General features: G+C 26.4%; 2 protein-coding genes across 4 annotated transcripts in view; one reads left to right on the forward strand and one right to left on the reverse strand.

Annotated features, from left to right (window-relative positions):
• Positions 1–18,114, reverse strand: part of LOC122508999 (acid sphingomyelinase-like phosphodiesterase 3b) — a 271,059-nt gene that overhangs the window by 236,772 nt on the left and 16,173 nt on the right. The gene's annotated exons all lie outside the window — the stretch shown is intronic.
• The window catches only part of LOC122509000 (glutathione S-transferase 1-1-like), a 223,658-nt gene that overhangs the window by 201,948 nt on the left and 3,596 nt on the right, over positions 1–18,114 (forward strand). The gene's annotated exons all lie outside the window — the stretch shown is intronic.

Below are 18,114 nucleotides of genomic sequence, written 5' to 3' on the forward strand. Positions count from 1 at the left end.
TTTGCCTGCTTCATCTCTCTTACTCAATGGGTAAAAGGAAGAAGTATATTCGATCGCTTTGGGAGATAACTTACTAAAGTAATTTGTCAAGATCTGCAGCATAAACCCCCTTTTCTAAACCCTTTCGTCTTGGAAGTCTCTTTCGTCTCTGAAGAGCATTTCGTCCTGTTTCCCTAGAATTTAGATGATCCACTCTCTCTCTCTGTGTGTGTTACTGTGCGCAAATTTTCTTTTATATAACAAGGTCAAGTTGTAATCGGTTAATTTTCAAAATAATTTTTTCACCAAATAAAAAAAAAGTTTTTTTGTTTTCAAAAAATCGTTTTCTCAATTTTTATAGATACACTGATTCAAATACTGTAAATAAATTTTTTTTAAAATTATCGAATTAATACAAAATTTTGTGAAATTCAACTGAAAATAATTAAATTAAAGAATTTCATTAAAAACTTTTTAACAAATCGAATTTTCAAAGTATTTTAATTTAATAATTGATAAATAATTGAATTTTATAAAAAGTCACATTCTAATGTATTCATATTTCTTAGTGAAAAGATTAATAATTAAAATTTTTATTAGTCAATTTAAAAAATGATACACACTTAAATTTGTTTAATAAAATTGAATTTTCGCAAAGATTTTTTAAAAATTCTGAAAAATGAGATTTTTGAAATTTTTTAATTCTATTGTTTCAAGATAATTGAATTTTTATAAGCAAATAATTGAAAATTTTTTAAATAATCAAAATTTCTTTATATTCTATTAAAAATAATTAACTTCTTTTAAAGAATTTTATTTACATTTTTCGAAAATAATCAAGGAAAGTTAGTCACGGTAATTAGATAATATATATATCAAATAAAAAAAAAAGTTTTTTTGGTTTTCTTGGCATTTCAAAGTTTATAAGACGAACACAAAATAAATTTAATAAGAATTCTTTTTAATAGTATTTTAAAGAAACTTTTCTGATTTTTTTTACAAATTGATGCTTTCTTCAAAACTTTAATGATTAAGTCTAAAAAAGTAGATTTTTAAATAATTTTAATTTTATATACATTTTGAAAATAATTGAATTTTAAAAGAATATATAATAGAAAGAATTATAAGAATTAGTTTATTAAAAATATTATATATAATATGGGAAAAATGATATTTTTTATTAGAATTGTAAGTATAACTCTTCGATGTTGCTCTTAAAGTTATTGAGGCAAATAAAACATAAAAAAAATGTAATCAAAAATATTGAAAGTAACGGAATTTTAAAAACTTTGAATAAAAAATTCTCAAATAAGTAAAATTTAGTAGAATTTTTCAAAAATAATTGAATTTTTAAAGAGAGTATAAATATACTCTCTTTAAAAATTCAATTATTTATAGGAATATATTTTATGTATTATCTTTTTCATAAAAAATTAAAAAACATGTTTCTTTAAACTTATAAACAAATTCTCAAATAATTAAAATTCTATTAAATTAAAATTCTACTAAATTTTAATTATTTGGGAATTTTCTTATATAAACGAAATTTTAAAAACTTTAAATGAAAAATTCTCAAATAATTAAAATTTAGTACAAATTTAGTAAATAATTGAATTTTCAAAGATAGTAAAAAAATACTCTCTTTAAAGATTCAATTATTTTTAAAAAATTCTACTAAATTTTAATTATTTCAGAATTTTTTATTTGAAAAGTTTTTTAAATTCCGTTTATATATATAAGAAAATTAGTTGCACAGAATTGTTCATTAAAAGTATTATAAAAGTACAGATTTTTAAAGATTTAAAAATTTAATTTTTTCTAAAAATTACTATTAATATTGTAATTTCTCCGAAATTTAATTATTTTTTAGTGTTTTTAACAGAAATTCTTCTCGAAATTTAATTCTTTTTAATAATATTCAAAAAATATAAATATAAATATTGAAAAATTCAACTAATTTCCAAATAATTTGAATTAAAAGTTTTCAAATAATTATGTTCTGAATTTCTGAATTCCGTTTATATTAAATATATTATTAAAAATAAAGCAAATTTTTGAAAAATATTAATTACATTTTCCAAAAAATTTAAAATTTAAAACACATTTATCCAAAAATGTTTTTTGCAGTATTTTTGATAAAATTCCCCTGACTTTGAACCGAGAACTTTGAATTTAATTTATTATTCATTTAAAGGGGAAAGAACTGTTTCGCGAAATTAGCCAATTTATACTGTTGTGTTTATCTTTTCTTTATTTAATGCACAGTACGTATTTTAGATATATATATATAAGAAACTTGTAAGATCTCAATTCAAAAGATTTACATGTTATAAATACGCCATTGATCCGATGGAGCAAAGCACGGATTCTGGAGGACTGTTGCCTGTTATCCATTATTCACGAACCATTCGCGATCGGTCGCCCAGCATGAGTCGCTATCGTTAAAGTAAGGTTGTTTTATTCCATTGTTCCGTGACACAATGACTACTCTGTTTTCTTTCAGGACAAAAATGCTTGTCTTACAACTCGCAATTGCCTTCAACATCGACACATTTATTTATAATCATAATAAATACTCAACTATAAAGAAACAGTTATCATATTCTGCGATTGATTCTATTTTTCTTCTGTATATTTATCAAACAAAAAATAATATTGTCACAAAATATTTTTATATTGAAAAGTAAACTTTGATTTATTTACTGGATATAAATAATATATATTGCGATGAATTATATATGGTATTTGAAATTAATGTATTACTATTACTATATATAGTTCAGTGTTTATAATCGAAAGCATCCCCTATACGCTGTTCATACACCACTGACATGTACAAATGATTGTAATTACTATAGTGATTGGTAATATTATCATTGGAATCGAGCAATGACTGTAAGTACTATATGTATATTGTTTGATGAGATCTAATATTGACTGCAAATATAATATCCACTATATTATCAATTACATCATGTCATTTCAACTATATCTTTAATTAAGTACTATTTAAATTGTAATCCACGTTTGAGTTTTTAATCCCTGTTTTAATCAAATTAATTAGCAATAATTCGTTTCCTTACGAGCGAGGCTGACGTCTCACTCTCTTTTTTAAATAAAATCATCAATTTAAAAAAAAGAGGACGTAAAAATGTTTCATTCCATTTTTTTTTATAAAATTAAAATATAAATTTGAATATATCGTTTTAATATTATTATAATTATAATAATCATATTATTCTGACAGAGAATTCAGGGGAAAGTCAGAAATTTTTATTAAAAGTACTGAAAAGAACAAAATCTTGAACAACTATCATAAGATTAACAAATTGTTTAATAAATAATTTTACTTAAATATTTCAAAATTAATTCAATTTCAAAAGAGTTGCGTCTACAATTTTCATAAATGAATAAATGTCAAACGGTTTCAATTTGATATAAAAATTTCATTTGAATGAATTTAATTAGAAATTTTGATGAACTTATATTTCTGAACAATTTTAATAATTAAAAATATTCTAAAATTAGTTAAATTTGTCAATATATATTTATTTAATTAATTATTTAAAAAAATGTATTTACAGAAGAATTCTAGTTGAAAACACTAAAAAAATTGAATTTTAAAGAAGTTACAAATTGCAGAGATTGAATTATTTTCAAAAGTAATTAAATAAAGAAAATTCTTCTTAAAAAATCAATTATTTTAAAAAATTTAAATAAAATACTTCAAAAGAATTCAATAACTTTCATAAACAATAAAAATCACAGCAGAATTTCAATTATTTTCATAAATAATAAAATTCTTCTTAGGAATTTAATTATTTACATAAATAATGAAACTAATCTAAGAATTTTAATTATTTTTAATAAAATTTTAATTGGATTTCTCCAAAAAATTTAATTATTCATAAGAATATTAATGAAATTCGTCGAAAGATTTCAATTATTTAAAAATTTTTTAATAAAGTTCTTCATGAGAATTCAATTTTAAGAAACATTCAATTATTCAATAAATTATTTATTTGTATATTTAAATAATTAAACTCTCGTTGAAATTTTTAATAAAAATTGATTTAAAAATGAATTTCAGTCAAAAATTTAGATAATTGAATATTTTGGAGAAATTACAAATTATTGCAGAAATTCAATTATTTTCAATAGTAATAAAATTCTTCGCAGAAATTCAATTATGTTCAAAATTTTTTTTAAATTCTCGTCAAATTTCCAATTACCTTTAAAAATAATAAAATTCTTCTCCGAAATTCAATTATGTTCCAAAATTGAAAAAAAATAATTTTGTCATTATTTCAATTGTCTTTGCAAATAATAAAATTCTTTTCCAAAATTCAATTATTTTCAAAAATATTATTAAAATTCTTGTCAAAATTTCAATTACTTTCAAAAATTTTCCTCAACTCAATGATTCTCAATATCTACTATTTTAATAATATTTTCCAAAAGAATTCAATTATTATCATAAATAATTCAATTATTTATTATTTTCAAAAACATAGATAAAATTCGACGCAAACATTCAATTATTTTCATAAATAATTCAATTATTTATTATTTTCAAAAATTTTCCTGCGAATTCAATGATTTTCAATATCTACTATTTAAATAAAATTACCCAAAAAAATCCAATTATTTAAAACTATTTTTATAAAATTGTATTTTGAGAATATTTGAATTTCAACGGTGAATTTCATTATGTATGAAATGTAATTGAATTCTTGCAAAAAATTTTTGTAAATAATTACATTTTTCGAGGAATTAATTTAAAATTGTATTAAAAGTAATTGAAATCCTATGGAAAATTTTATTATTTATGAAAATAATTGAATTCTTACAACGAATTTGATTACATTCTTTTAAATAATTGAATTCATTTTAAAAAAAAAATTTATGGAAATTTAAATTATTTTAAAACATGAAAATAATTAATAATATTCATATAAGTTTTTAAATTTCATAAAGGTTTGAATTTGAATGTTTTGAAGAATTTTAATTCCTACGGAAAAATAATAATAATTAAATATTTAAAATATTTTTTAAAAAAATATTAATTTGATATACTTTCAAGAAAATTGGAAACAATGATTCTGAAGAAAATTTCGAGAGTTAAGATAAAAATAATTAATTATAAATTTATAATAATTATTGGAAAATAATAATAATAATAAAGGAAAATTTGTAAATACGCTTTCAGTAGACAAAGTCAATAATACAGTCAGACAAAACGTTTTAAATATATATTTGTCATTAAATTAGTGGAAAAAGACTGTAACCAGTCAGACAAAGATTTAAAATTGATTTCATTCCAGTGCGCGACAGTAGTAAACATATTATTATGTTTCCTTACAGATTCCGAATATTGTTACAATATAAATTGAGTGTGGCAGTAGAAAAAGGCAATTCTAATCAGACAAAGAGTTTTAAACTCATCTTGTTAGCACGGTTGCAGTAGATAAAGGCAATTTTAGTCAGACAAAGCGCTTTCAATTGTTGTCGTTATCCTATCAGTAGTAAAGCAGTTTTTCAGTCAGACAAATCTTTTTAAATTCCCCGGCTCTTCAATGGCAATAGGCAATAAAAATATTTATGTTGCGCACTTGGATTTTGAAAATAATTAAAAAAAAGTTGTACATCATTAATAAATGTAACTTTCAGTCAGATATTTTTAAGCCTTTTCTTTTTTTTTTATATTATAATATAAAAATATTATTTCTATAACTTCTTCAAAATTATTTTCATCATTTCAATTCAATTATTATTTTCAAGAATTTTTAACTAAAATTCTTCTTTAAATCAATTATTTTTAATATTTTTTGAAAAAGTTTTTTTCAGAATTTTCAAATCCACTTGTTTACAATTTAATTCAACGTGAAATTTTGATTAGTCGAAAATTCTTCAATTAAATATATATAATAGAAAAAAAAATTTGAATAATTCAGTTTCACATCAATTCTTATTAGAAAATTCTATGAGAATTCAATTACTTGAATACAAAAATAAATAATTTATAAAATAATTGAATGTTTCTTAAAAATCAATTCTTTTAAAGAATTTCATAGTCATTTTTTAAAATAATTGAATTCTTATAAAGAATTTCGCCAAAACTTTTAAAAATAATTTCATTTTTCGAGGAATTTATTTTCAATTGCGTATTAAAATAATTGAAATCCTGTGGAGAATTTTATTATTCATGAAAATAATTGAATTTTTGGGAAGAACTTTATTATTTATAAAAATAATTGCATTCTTGTGAAGAATTTTAACAACATTTTTAAGAATACTTGCATTTTTCGAGAAATTTATTAAAAATTGTATTAATAATAATTGAAATTCGGCAATGAAATTTATTATTTATAAAAATAATTGAATTCTTGCGAAGAATTTTATTATAATTTTTAAAAATTATTCAATTTCTAAGTAGAATTTTCTTTATTTTCGAAAATAATTGACTTCCTAAAAGAAAAGTTTTATTATTTATGAAAATAATTGAATTCTTTTGAAGAATATTATTCAAATTTCTAAAAATAATTGAATTTTAATTATTTGTAAAAGTAATTAAATTCCTAAAAAAAATTTTTATTATTTATGAAAATAATTGAATTTTTGCGAAGAATTTTATTAAAGTTTCTAAAAAATAATTAAATTCATGAGAAGAATTTTCTTTATTTGTGAAAATAATTAAATTCGTAAGAAAAATTCATTATTTACGAAAATATAATTTAATTCTTAAGAAGAATTTTCTTCATTTGTGAAAATAATTGAATTCTTGTAAAGAATTTTATTTATTTGTGAAAATAATTGAATTTCTAAGAAGAATTTTATTATTTGTAAAAATAATTGAATTTTTGCGAAGAATTTTATTAAAGTTTCTAAAAATAATTAAATTCTTGAGAAGAATTTTTTTTATTAGTGAAAATAATGGAATTCGTAAGAAAAATTTTATTTATGAAAATAATTGAATTCTTGCGAAGAAGTTTCTTAAAATTTCTAAAAATAATTAAATTCCTGAGAAGAATTTTATTTATTTGTGAAAATAATTGAATTTCTAAGAAGAATTTTATTATTTATGAAAATAATTGAATTTTTGCGAAGAATTTTATTAAAGTTTCTAAAAATAATTAAATTCTTGAGAAGAATTTTTTTTATTAGTGAAAATAATGGAATTCGTAAGAAAAATTTTATTTATGAAAATAATTGAATTCTTGCGAAGAATTTTCTTAAAATTTCTAAAAATAATTAAATTCCTGAGAAGAATTTTATTTATTTGTGAAAATAATTGAATTTCTAAGAAGAATTTTGTTATTTATGAAAATAATTGAATTTTTGCGAAGAATTTTATTAAAGTTTCTAAAAATAATTAAATTCCTGAGAAGAATTTTTTTTATTAGTGAAAATAATGGAATTCGTAAGAAAAATTTTATTTATGAAAATAATTGAATTCTTGCGAAGAATTTTCTTAAAATTTCTAAAAATAATTAAATTCCTGAGAAGAATTTTATTTATTTGTGAAAATAATTGAATTTCTAAGAAGAATTTTATTATTTATGAAAATAATTGAATTTTTGCGAAGAATTTTATTAAAGTTTCTAAAAATAATTAAATTCCTGAGAAGAATTTTTTTTATTAGTGAAAATAATGGAATTCGTAAGAAAAATTTTATTTATGAAAATAATTGAATTCTTGCGAAGAATTTTCTTAAAATTTCTAAAAATAATTGAATTTTTGCGAAGAATTTTATTAAAATTTCTAATAATAATTGAATTTCTAAGAAGAATTTTATTATTTATGAAAATAATTGAATTTTTGCGAAGAATTTTATTAAAGTTTCTAAAAATAATTAAATTCCTGAGAAGAATTTTTTTTATTAGTGAAAATAATGGAATTCGTAAGAAAAATTTTATTTATGAAAATAATTGAATTCTTTTAAAGAATTTTATGAAAATTTTTAAAAATAGTTGAATTTCTAAGAAGAATTTTCTTTAATTTTAAAAATAATTGAATTTCTAAAAAGGAGTTTTTTTCATTCATGAATATAATCGAATTCCTAAGAAGAGTTTTATTGTTTATGAAAAGAAATGAAATTCTGCGATGAGTTTGATTATTTATGAAAATAATTGAATTCTTAAGAAAAATTTCATTATTTATGAAAATAACTGAATTCTTCTAAAGAATTTTATTAAAATTTCTAAAAATAATTGATTTCCTGAGAAGAATTTTCTTCATTTGTGAAAATAATTGAATTCTTAAGAAAAATTTCATTATTTATGAAAATAATTGAATTATTTGAAAGAAATTTATAAAATATAAACAATTTACCGGAATTCCAATTTCTGTGGAATTTTTAATATTTATGAAAATTATTATTAAATGTTTGTATAGAGTTTTTGAACATTTTCAGAAAATAATTGAAATTTTGACATTACTGCATAAATTCAGGGGAATAAAATTGGTATATTTTTTTTTAAATGATAAGTAAATCTTTACTATGCAAATGGTTAATAATTATTATAGAGTAGATTTTATAAAATCATTCGAGACATAGAGATTTGATGGAAAAGAATAATATTAATTATTTAGAAGATAAAATTTTCGGAAAAGCCAGTTTCCGTCCTTATTTTCACATCTATACTTATCATCATCCATTCTTGGGAGAAGTAATTTGAAAGTTTTAAAGCAAAAGCGTGTGTTAGTCAGGATATTTCCCTATTAATAAAACACGGCATCTTTAGTTAAAGTATAAGAATAGTAAAATGTTTATTTAAATAATGTGAATACAATGAGTTCAATACGCGACTGGGATACGCACTCGCACTCTTCATAAAAACAACGTAGTCAAAACTATCTTCCACAAAGGACTCTTACGATCTCACGGCGACGCTCGCCAAAACAGTACAGTTCACGAACTCCTCGTTCACAAGCACTAATGCTCTCTCTCTCTCTCTATCGCCTCGTCAGGCTGACCCACCTCGAACATACAAAGACACTATGCAGCTCACATCCCCAGTCGTACCAACACAAACAGATTCTCACGAATGCAAACACACAATTTCTAACAATCGGCCATCCTCATTTATACCTGGTCCTCCAGGTCATTTTCAATTTTTACGTAGTTATCAAATTACATAGTATTATCTTATAAACTAATCATCCTCAATCAAACGTAGTGGTTTTCGGGTATTTCTTTTTGAGCGACGCACATCATCGATTTGAGAATCGAGTCTCAACTTTTTAGATCCTAAATCAGAAGGAACCTTATTAGAAAGATCAATGTTTAACGGTAGATCGGGTTCAGATGGTGATGACGCATTGTCGGAAAATGCCTCGCTGTCACTATCGCTAGACTCTTCGTCACTTTGACTATTAAAACCCTTCCAAATCTTTAACTGTCCCACATGAGCCGTAGTCGCGCGTTTCGACTCAGCTTTCGCCGATAAACTCTGCACCCTATACGTATCAGACGGCAAAACTTGTGTTATAACTAAGGGACCCTTGTTACGAGCTTGCAGCTTGGTCGATTCACCGGTTGCGATTTTTGCAGCCTTGACCACAACTATATCCCCTACATTAAATTTAACATTCTTGACTCGGTTCCTATCATATCTCTCTTTTGCAGAAAGCTTTTCTCGTTCGATTTTATCTCTCATTTCGTTTCGAATCTCTTCTGGTAGCCGATAAGTTTCAGAACGCTCAGACAATTCACGAGTAAGTCCCTCCCCAAATCGCGGAACATATCCATAGAGGGCTTCAAATGGTGTCTTTCCTGTAGTTTTGGACATCGATGTGTTTAAGTCTCGCTCCAACTTTCTGATACCATCGTCCCAATGTCGACCTTCCGTGTCGGTCAAACTAGACTGAAGAGCTGGCAAGATTGTTTGATTCAAACGCTCGATGTGTCCATTTGCCTGGGCATGGCGACTGGAGATCAATGTTAATTTAATTCCGTTTTGATTACACAATTCTTTAAATTTGTTAGACGTAAAGGTAGTTCCACGATCTGTAATGAAACGACTCGGAGCACCAAATCGCTGGATAAACTCTTCGACCTTTCGAACAGTAGTTGTAGTTTTAGTGTCCCGTACAGCATATAACTGGCAAAATTTCGTCAAATTGCAATTTAGAGCTAGAATATGTTTGTTCCCTTTAGACGACGATACAAAGGGACCAAGGTGATCAATGTGCACCACCTCGAAAGGACGTCGACCCGCTGGAATGGGATGCAGCTCTCCAGCTTGCTTTCCCGGCTTGTGCTTCGCAAATAGGCATTCTATACACGCTGCTATATGCCTACGAATATAACTTCGCATTCGAGGAAAGTAAAAATGTTCTGCAATTCGTGCGACTGTTCTCTCCACTCCAAAATGGCTCGAAAGATCGTGGTTCTTAATAACGAGTGCTTTCCTCATTGCCCTTGGCACAACATACAATTCTTTCTCCAAATTGTCTGGACTAACCTTGTACAAAATTCCTTCTCGCAACACGTATCCTAATACTTCTCCTTTCTCCCTACGCGAACGTCGTCTCTCTTCGGTTTCTAAGATTTTTATCTTCCTTGCTAATAACTCGTCACTCCTTTGGTACATTAGCAACTCATCTTCTCGAACAGTAATATTTAACACTGATGAATAATTACGCGGATTTTCTTCAGCTTCTGGCTCTTCTACGGGTGAACGTGACAAGGCATCCACATGCCTCATTTTCTCTCCGGCACGGTGCTGGATCTCAAAATTATATTCTGAAATCGAATCTAACCAACGAACAAATAACACATTGTTAGTCTTGAACGAATCAAGGTGAATCAAAGATTGACAATCTGTTATTACTATGAACTTGATACCTATTAAGAATCTACGAAGTCGCTCCATTGCCCACTTAATCGCCAGTAATTCAAGTTTCGAAGAATGGTAATTCCTTTCGACTTCAGATGTCCTCCTGCTAATTGCGTAAATCAGCTTCATCACACCGTGCTCATCACTCTGCAATAGCATTGCACCCAACCCAAGCGAACTTGCATCCGTATGTAGTTCTGTGCGGTCCGCTTTTGGGTTGAAGTAACCAACTACTGGTTTTGAACTGATTAAATCTTTTAACAATTTAAATGCTTCTTCACGACGAATATCCCAAACAAACTTTTCATCCTTCCTGAACAATTCGACTATCGGAGCCGCTAGTTTGGCGAATCCAGGTATAAATCTACGAAAGAAACTGACAAGTCCATGAAAACTCCTAGCAGTGTGCACATCGTGAGGGGGAGGAAAATCCAAAATTGCGCGTACTTTCTTTAGACCGGGACTCATTCCGTTTTTACCAAACGTAAAACCTAAGTAGTCAACCTCTTTTAATCCAAATTTACACTTTTTTATGTTAAGCGTCAGACCTGCATCACGCAACAGTTCAAAAATTTTCTCGAGTTTACCCATTAATTCCTCCCACGATTTCGCGTGTACTAGTATATCGTCGAAATATGTAATGGCTAACTTGTTGCCAAAAGGACCGAAAATAATTTGCATCAGTTTTGCAAAATAAAATGGGGCATTCATAAGTCCGAAAACAGCACGCTCAAATTGACCCGTTTCATCCTGCGTAATAAAAGCAGTTTTAGGTTTTGCCCTTTCTGTTAAAGGTATCTGGAGATACCCTAAAGCCATATCGAGAACAGCAAAAATATTCGCATCACAAAGCGCTTCTAACCCATCGTCGACGTTAGGCATCGGAAAATTCATCCTAACAGTGTTTTTGTTAAGTCGTCGATAATCAAAAACAAGTCTATATGAACCATTTGAATTCTCTACTAATAAACACGGACTTGCATAGGTAGCATTAGTCTCTGTAACAATTTTGTGCGCTTTCCATTCTGTCACTTTAGTTTTTATTATTTCGCGTTTTTCAGTATTAGTTAAGAAAGGTTTCGAAACAGGAGGAACGGACCCCGGTTTTTCCTCAATGTCCATCTCCAAAAGATGAGTACAACCTAATTCCGACAATTTTAAAGCGATACACATCCGATATTTATTTAATAATTGCAACAATTCTTGAAGGCGTTCATCGCTTAATTCCATCCCTTCAGCTAAATCATTTTCCGTCACAGGTTCCACTCGCGGATCTAATTGTTGTGCAACATCTCTCTTAATTTTTGTTTCTAAAACTTGACCTACTTTAATATAAATGGGCTCTTTTCCTAAGTTAGTGACTGGAATGATTACTTCGTCATCATCGCATTTGACATTAATAAAATTTGTAGTAGCTGGTGGTAGACATGTTGGACTTATTACCACTGGAGCGACAGATTGTACCGGTTCTACTTCAGTTTCAGGAAAATGAATGAATGGAAAATCTTTACTATAAACAAAATCAAAACGATTCCCGAAGCGATAATAAGCCAAGTCCGAACGATCAGTAAAATCTCGACCGATTATTATGTCATAACGTTGCGCAAAATCTTTCACTATTCGAAGTTGTAAATTTTTAACGCTACAACCGTCAATAGTAACATTTTCCCTTACAATACCTTCCGACAAAACCTCACCTCCACCGAACCCTTCAATTACGTTAGGTGATTTAATAATCGAAAATTTTAAATTCTCTACAACGGATTCTTTAATCAAACTGTCAGAACTCCCGGGATCAATAAAAGCCGATACTCGAAAACCACTAATATTAATATTTTTCACATACTTTTTACACGTGTCTTCACAAAAATCACTCGAAATTACATTAACTTCAGATTTAATAATTTTTGTTGGTTTTAAACAATTTTTCGAGATGTGACCAGACTCATTACAATTAAAACACTTGATTGCAGGTTTAATTAAACAATTCTTAGCGATATGTCCGATTTTATGACACCTATAACATTCTCTATCTAACCTTACCTCTGGTGATGGATTGTTACCTTTTACCTCTCGAAATGAAGCTGCTTCCTGCACGTTACCTGGAAATGCATCTACATTAGTCTTCCTCGCTGGCCTCTGTGCATCAACTGGTCGGGTTGTCTCCTTCCGTGAATCGTATCGTAGTTTTCTCGTAGCGTCAACTGACTCGAACTCGAGAATTCCTCTCAGCATTGCGTTGGTATCCGGATAAGTTCTACTCATTATCGAAATTCGGAGATCACGAGATCTGACTCCACTTGCAACTTGTTTCTTGATTTCTTCTAAATCAAATCCCAATGCCTTACAAAGGCGCAGTTTGTCGAAAAAATATTCAGTGACACTCTCATTTGCACCTTGTTCTCGTTCTTGCATCTCTTGAAATCGTTCTGTAAGAGATTTTTCCAATAAAAATGTCTTTGAAAAAGCGCGACGAAAACTTTTCCAATCGTTAATTTCATCCAAACTCGCCAAATACCAATTTTTCGCGGCTTTTACTAAATGGCTTCGTGCAGTTTCGAATGCTATTGCTTCCGTCCAGCAATGCAGTGTCGCCGTCGATTCCAACTGTTTTAACCAAACTTTTGCAGACGCAGCTCCGGATACACCATCAAAATTAGATATATTATGTGAAAGATCGGGTAAAACGTTATAATGGTAAGTTGGTTCACGCTTACCACTTTCTTTTTCAGCACTCACTCGATTCATTAAAGTCATGTTCTGTTGCATTAAAGCTGTCATTGTCGAGATCAGCTGATTAATGTCAACAGTAGCAGACGGAGCCGCATTTACCTGCGGTGGAACAAAATATGCACCTTGATTCACATTGCCTACTATAGATGGCGTCCTATTCACTGGATTTTCTAACTCGACTCTTTGCCCGTCTGGCCAAATCACTGATCCATCATGCATATGCATTGCTTCCTCATTCCGAGGCCGTCCCAAATTCAACAATGCCCGAGCAGCAGATTGATCGTCAGACATTTTGAATTTTCCACACTCAACACAAAGATTTACAGTTCATTTATCACTTCCTCTTATACAACTTCCCTGATCCGACAAACACATTTTGATTTTCGGGTATCCCACTTCTGAATTGTTAGTCAGGATATTTCCCTATTAATAAAACACGGCATCTTTAGTTAAAGTATAAGAATAGTAAAATGTTTATTTAAATAATGTGAATACAATGAGTTCAATACGCGACTGGGATACGCACTCGCACTCTTCATAAAAACAACGTAGTCAAAACTATCTTCCACAAAGGACTCTTACGATCTCACGGCGACGCTCGCCAAAACAGTACAGTTCACGAACTCCTCGTTCACAAGCACTAATGCTCTCTCTCTCTCTCTATCGCCTCGTCAGGCTGACCCACCTCGAACATACAAAGACACTATGCAGCTCACATCCCCAGTCGTACCAACACAAACAGATTCTCACGAATGCAAACACACAATTTCTAACACGTGTAATAATTTTGTGCAAAGGAACACTTTATGAGAATATACAAAACTTTCACTTGCATAGAAGTAGAGTAGAGTAGAGTAGAGAACGATTAAGAAACATGCGCTCGATCTAGTAAAACTTTACCTTGTTTCGTCGTAATTACTGCATGCTAATTACTAGTTCAAAAGGTCAGTTCACCCTCAACGTGTATACTGAGAGTGAATGAAGGCGGTCTCCAAACTATCTCTTGTTTCCGAGCTGTTGATTGTTGTCACAGTAATAGGAATGTTGTAAGTTGCAACAAGTTATATGGACATGTTGCTTGAGAGAGGGTGTAATTATTACAATATCTTACTCAGAGAGAGAGAGAGACTCTATGAGTTTCAAAGTCGCACGGAAACTTATCATCAGGACGTAATTAAAGAGTAAATTAAGTCCTGCATTTCATGCAAAATCGTACTTCACCGTTTGTTCCCAAACTTATATTATCTTTTACTCGGAATTGCAGATTTTGAATTCACATTATTAAAGACGCATATCAAATAAGTCCGAAGCTTTTCTGATTAAAAGTCTCTTTTTAAAGAGAAATGAAAAAAAGGTACTCCAACTTTAACGCGCGACTCGGATGCATTATGGCACTTTTATTTTTTAAGGAAAGTAGATCTTTTTAGAATCAGTGCTTTGTATAATGGGAGGATGGGGAATGCTGCTGACAACCCTGCGAGAGCTCGAAAAAAAAAGAAGATTTTCCCTTTTATGCGCTTCATCTGGTTTACCTGATTAATAATATGGCTACAATTAAATTTCTCACCCGTACAATTTTTATATTAAATATTTTTACAACTCCATCTGCAGATTGAAACGATATTCTATTTCTCTTATATGACTAATCAATACGAGATGTGCAAGAATTTTTTTAAAATATTTTTAAAAATTCTTTAAATATTTATTTTCTGCTGCTAATCCTGAAATTATCTTTTGTAATAAAATTCTTGTCCGAAATTAAATTATTTTCAAAAATTCTAATAAGATTCTTAACCAAAAATAATTTAATTCCCAAACTCTTTTCAACATGTCTCCAATAAAACTTCTATTGTCTTCTATTATCCATTTTTTTAAAATCTCAAAATATTTTTTAAATTAGTAACAGAAAGAACAACATTTTTCCTATGATTACATGCAATTAAAATCTTTTTCAAAAATTCCTCCTAAACTGTCCAGTAAAAAATTTTCCGTTTTCACGAGTTGTATAGTGTAAAATAACAAATTCCAAAAGATGTTTTTTTCTTCAAAGAGAACATCGTATATTTTCTGCACACACACAAAAAGGAGAAACAAAAAATAAACACATTTTTAATAAAAACAAGCGGAATCGGCATGCGGAAAACTTCAATTTGAGTCACCCAGAAAGAAATCAGATATAATTTTTAGAGCGTGAGAAAAGTCTGTCACAAAAATTTGCGTTCTCTATTTAAAAAATATGATCTTCATGGATATGATTTTATATGGAAATATATACATATATCTACTTCTTGATATCAAGTATCTAATGTGCCATTATTCATTCTCGTGCTGCTTTTTAACTGACGGGAACTACTTAACATAAAATATGTTTTCAGTTAGCTGGAATTACTATATTAGTTGAAAGTGTATGTTATTATTAATATTAACGTGCAAAACTTTTAAACCCCATTCTATTTGTTTCCAACAATAATAAATTACATTATAGTTTCATAACTGTATTATAATTTAATATTTTCAAAAAAAAAAAAAAAAAAAAAAAAGAAAAAAAAAGTATTTCAAAATGTAGATTGTATAATAATGATTTAATTAATAATGAACTAAATAAATTTAAATTCTAATTTAAATAATCTGCATATATTTCATTTCCAGATTTCGCAATAGTTTATTAATTAATTTTGGGAAAATGAAATTTTTTTATATTAATTATTAAAAATGACCGAGTTTCAAAAACTCAATTATTTCTAAAAATTCACGCTTTAATGTTTTTAATATTTAATTATTATCTAAAATTTTAGTTAAAATACACTTTTAAATCAATTTTTATTAGAAAATTCTACTATCAACAAATTTTTAAAAAATTGAATTCTTTCAACAAATTTAAATTTTTATTAAAAAATTCTATAAAAATTCAATTATAATTAAATAAAAGAAAATGTATTGAATAATTAAATGTTTCTTAATATTGAATTTTTATTAAAATTTTTATCAATATAGTTTAAAATAATTGAATTTTTGTGATAATTTCAATAAAATTTTAAGGAATAATTAAATATGTCTAGTAATTTGATTACAAATGTATTAAAAATAATTGAAATTTCTGCAATGAGTTTTATTGATTATAAAAATAATTGAATGTTTGCGTAGAATTTTATCAAATTTTTTTTTTAAATATTTCAATTCTATTAATTAATTTTATTAAAATAGTAGATATTAAAAATCATTGGGTTGTGGAAAATTTTTGAAAATAATAAATAATTCCATTATTTATGAAAATAATTGAATGTTTGCTTAGAATTTTATCAAAAATTTTTGAAAATAATTGAATTCTTTTGGAAAATATTATTAAAATAGTAGATATTGAAAATCATTGAGTTGAGGAAAATTTTTGAAAGTAATGGAATTTTTGACAAGAATTTTAATAAAACTTTTGAAAATAATTGAATTTTGAAAAATAAATTTAATTATTTGCAAAGATAATTGAAATAATGACAAATTTTTTTTTTTTAATTTTTCAACATAATTGAAATTCTGAGAAAAATTTTATTACTTTTGAAAATAATTGAATTTCTGCAATTATTTGTAATTTTTCCAAAATTCAATTATTATCTAAATTTTTTACTATAAAATTTATTTTTAAATCAATTTTTATTTGAAAATTTAACGAGAATTTAATTATTTAAATGCACAAGTAAATAATTTATTGAATAATTGAATGTTTCTTGAAATTTGAATTTTTATAAATAATTTTATTAACAAATTTTTAAATAATTGAATTCTTTCGACGAATTTCACTAATATTCTTAAGAATAATTAAATTTTTCGAGGAATTTGATTACATTTTTTAAAGGTTTTATTTAAAATATCATATTAAAAATAATTGAAATTCTGCAGAGAATTTTATTATTTATGAAGATAATTGAATTTCTGGGAAGAGCTCTATTATTAATAAAAAATAATTGAATTCTTGCGAAGAATTTTAACAAAATTTTTTTAAAATAATTGAATTTCTAAGAAGAGTTTTCTTTATTTATGAAAATAATTGAATTCCTATAAGAAGAATTTTATTATTTATGATAATAATTTAAATTCTGCAATGAGTTTTATTGTTCATGAAAATAATTGAATTCTTTTGAAGAATTTTATTACAATTTGTAAAAATAATTTAATTTATAAGGAAAAATTTTTTTTATTTATAAAAATAATTGAATTCCTAAGAAGAGTTTCATTATTTATGAAAATAATTGAATTCTTTTGAAGAATTTTATTAAAATTTGGAAAAATAATTTAATTTCTAAGAAGAATTTTCTTTATTTATGAAAGTAATTGATTTCCTAAGAAGAATTTTCTTTATTTATGAAAATAATTGAATTGCTAAGAAAATTGTATTAAAAATAATTGAAATTCTTTGATGAGTTTTATTATTTATGAAAAATCAATATTTTTATTAAAGAATTGAATTTGAATGGGGAAATTTCATTAAAAGAGTAGATATTGAAAATCATTGAATTGAGGAAAATTTTAGAAAATAATTGAAATTTTGACAAGAATGTAATTAAAATTT

This window comes from Leptopilina heterotoma, unplaced genomic scaffold (assembly GCF_015476425.1).
Source record: "Leptopilina heterotoma isolate Lh14 unplaced genomic scaffold, ASM1547642v1 Lhet_59, whole genome shotgun sequence".
Taxonomy (NCBI): Eukaryota; Metazoa; Arthropoda; class Insecta; order Hymenoptera; family Figitidae; genus Leptopilina; species Leptopilina heterotoma.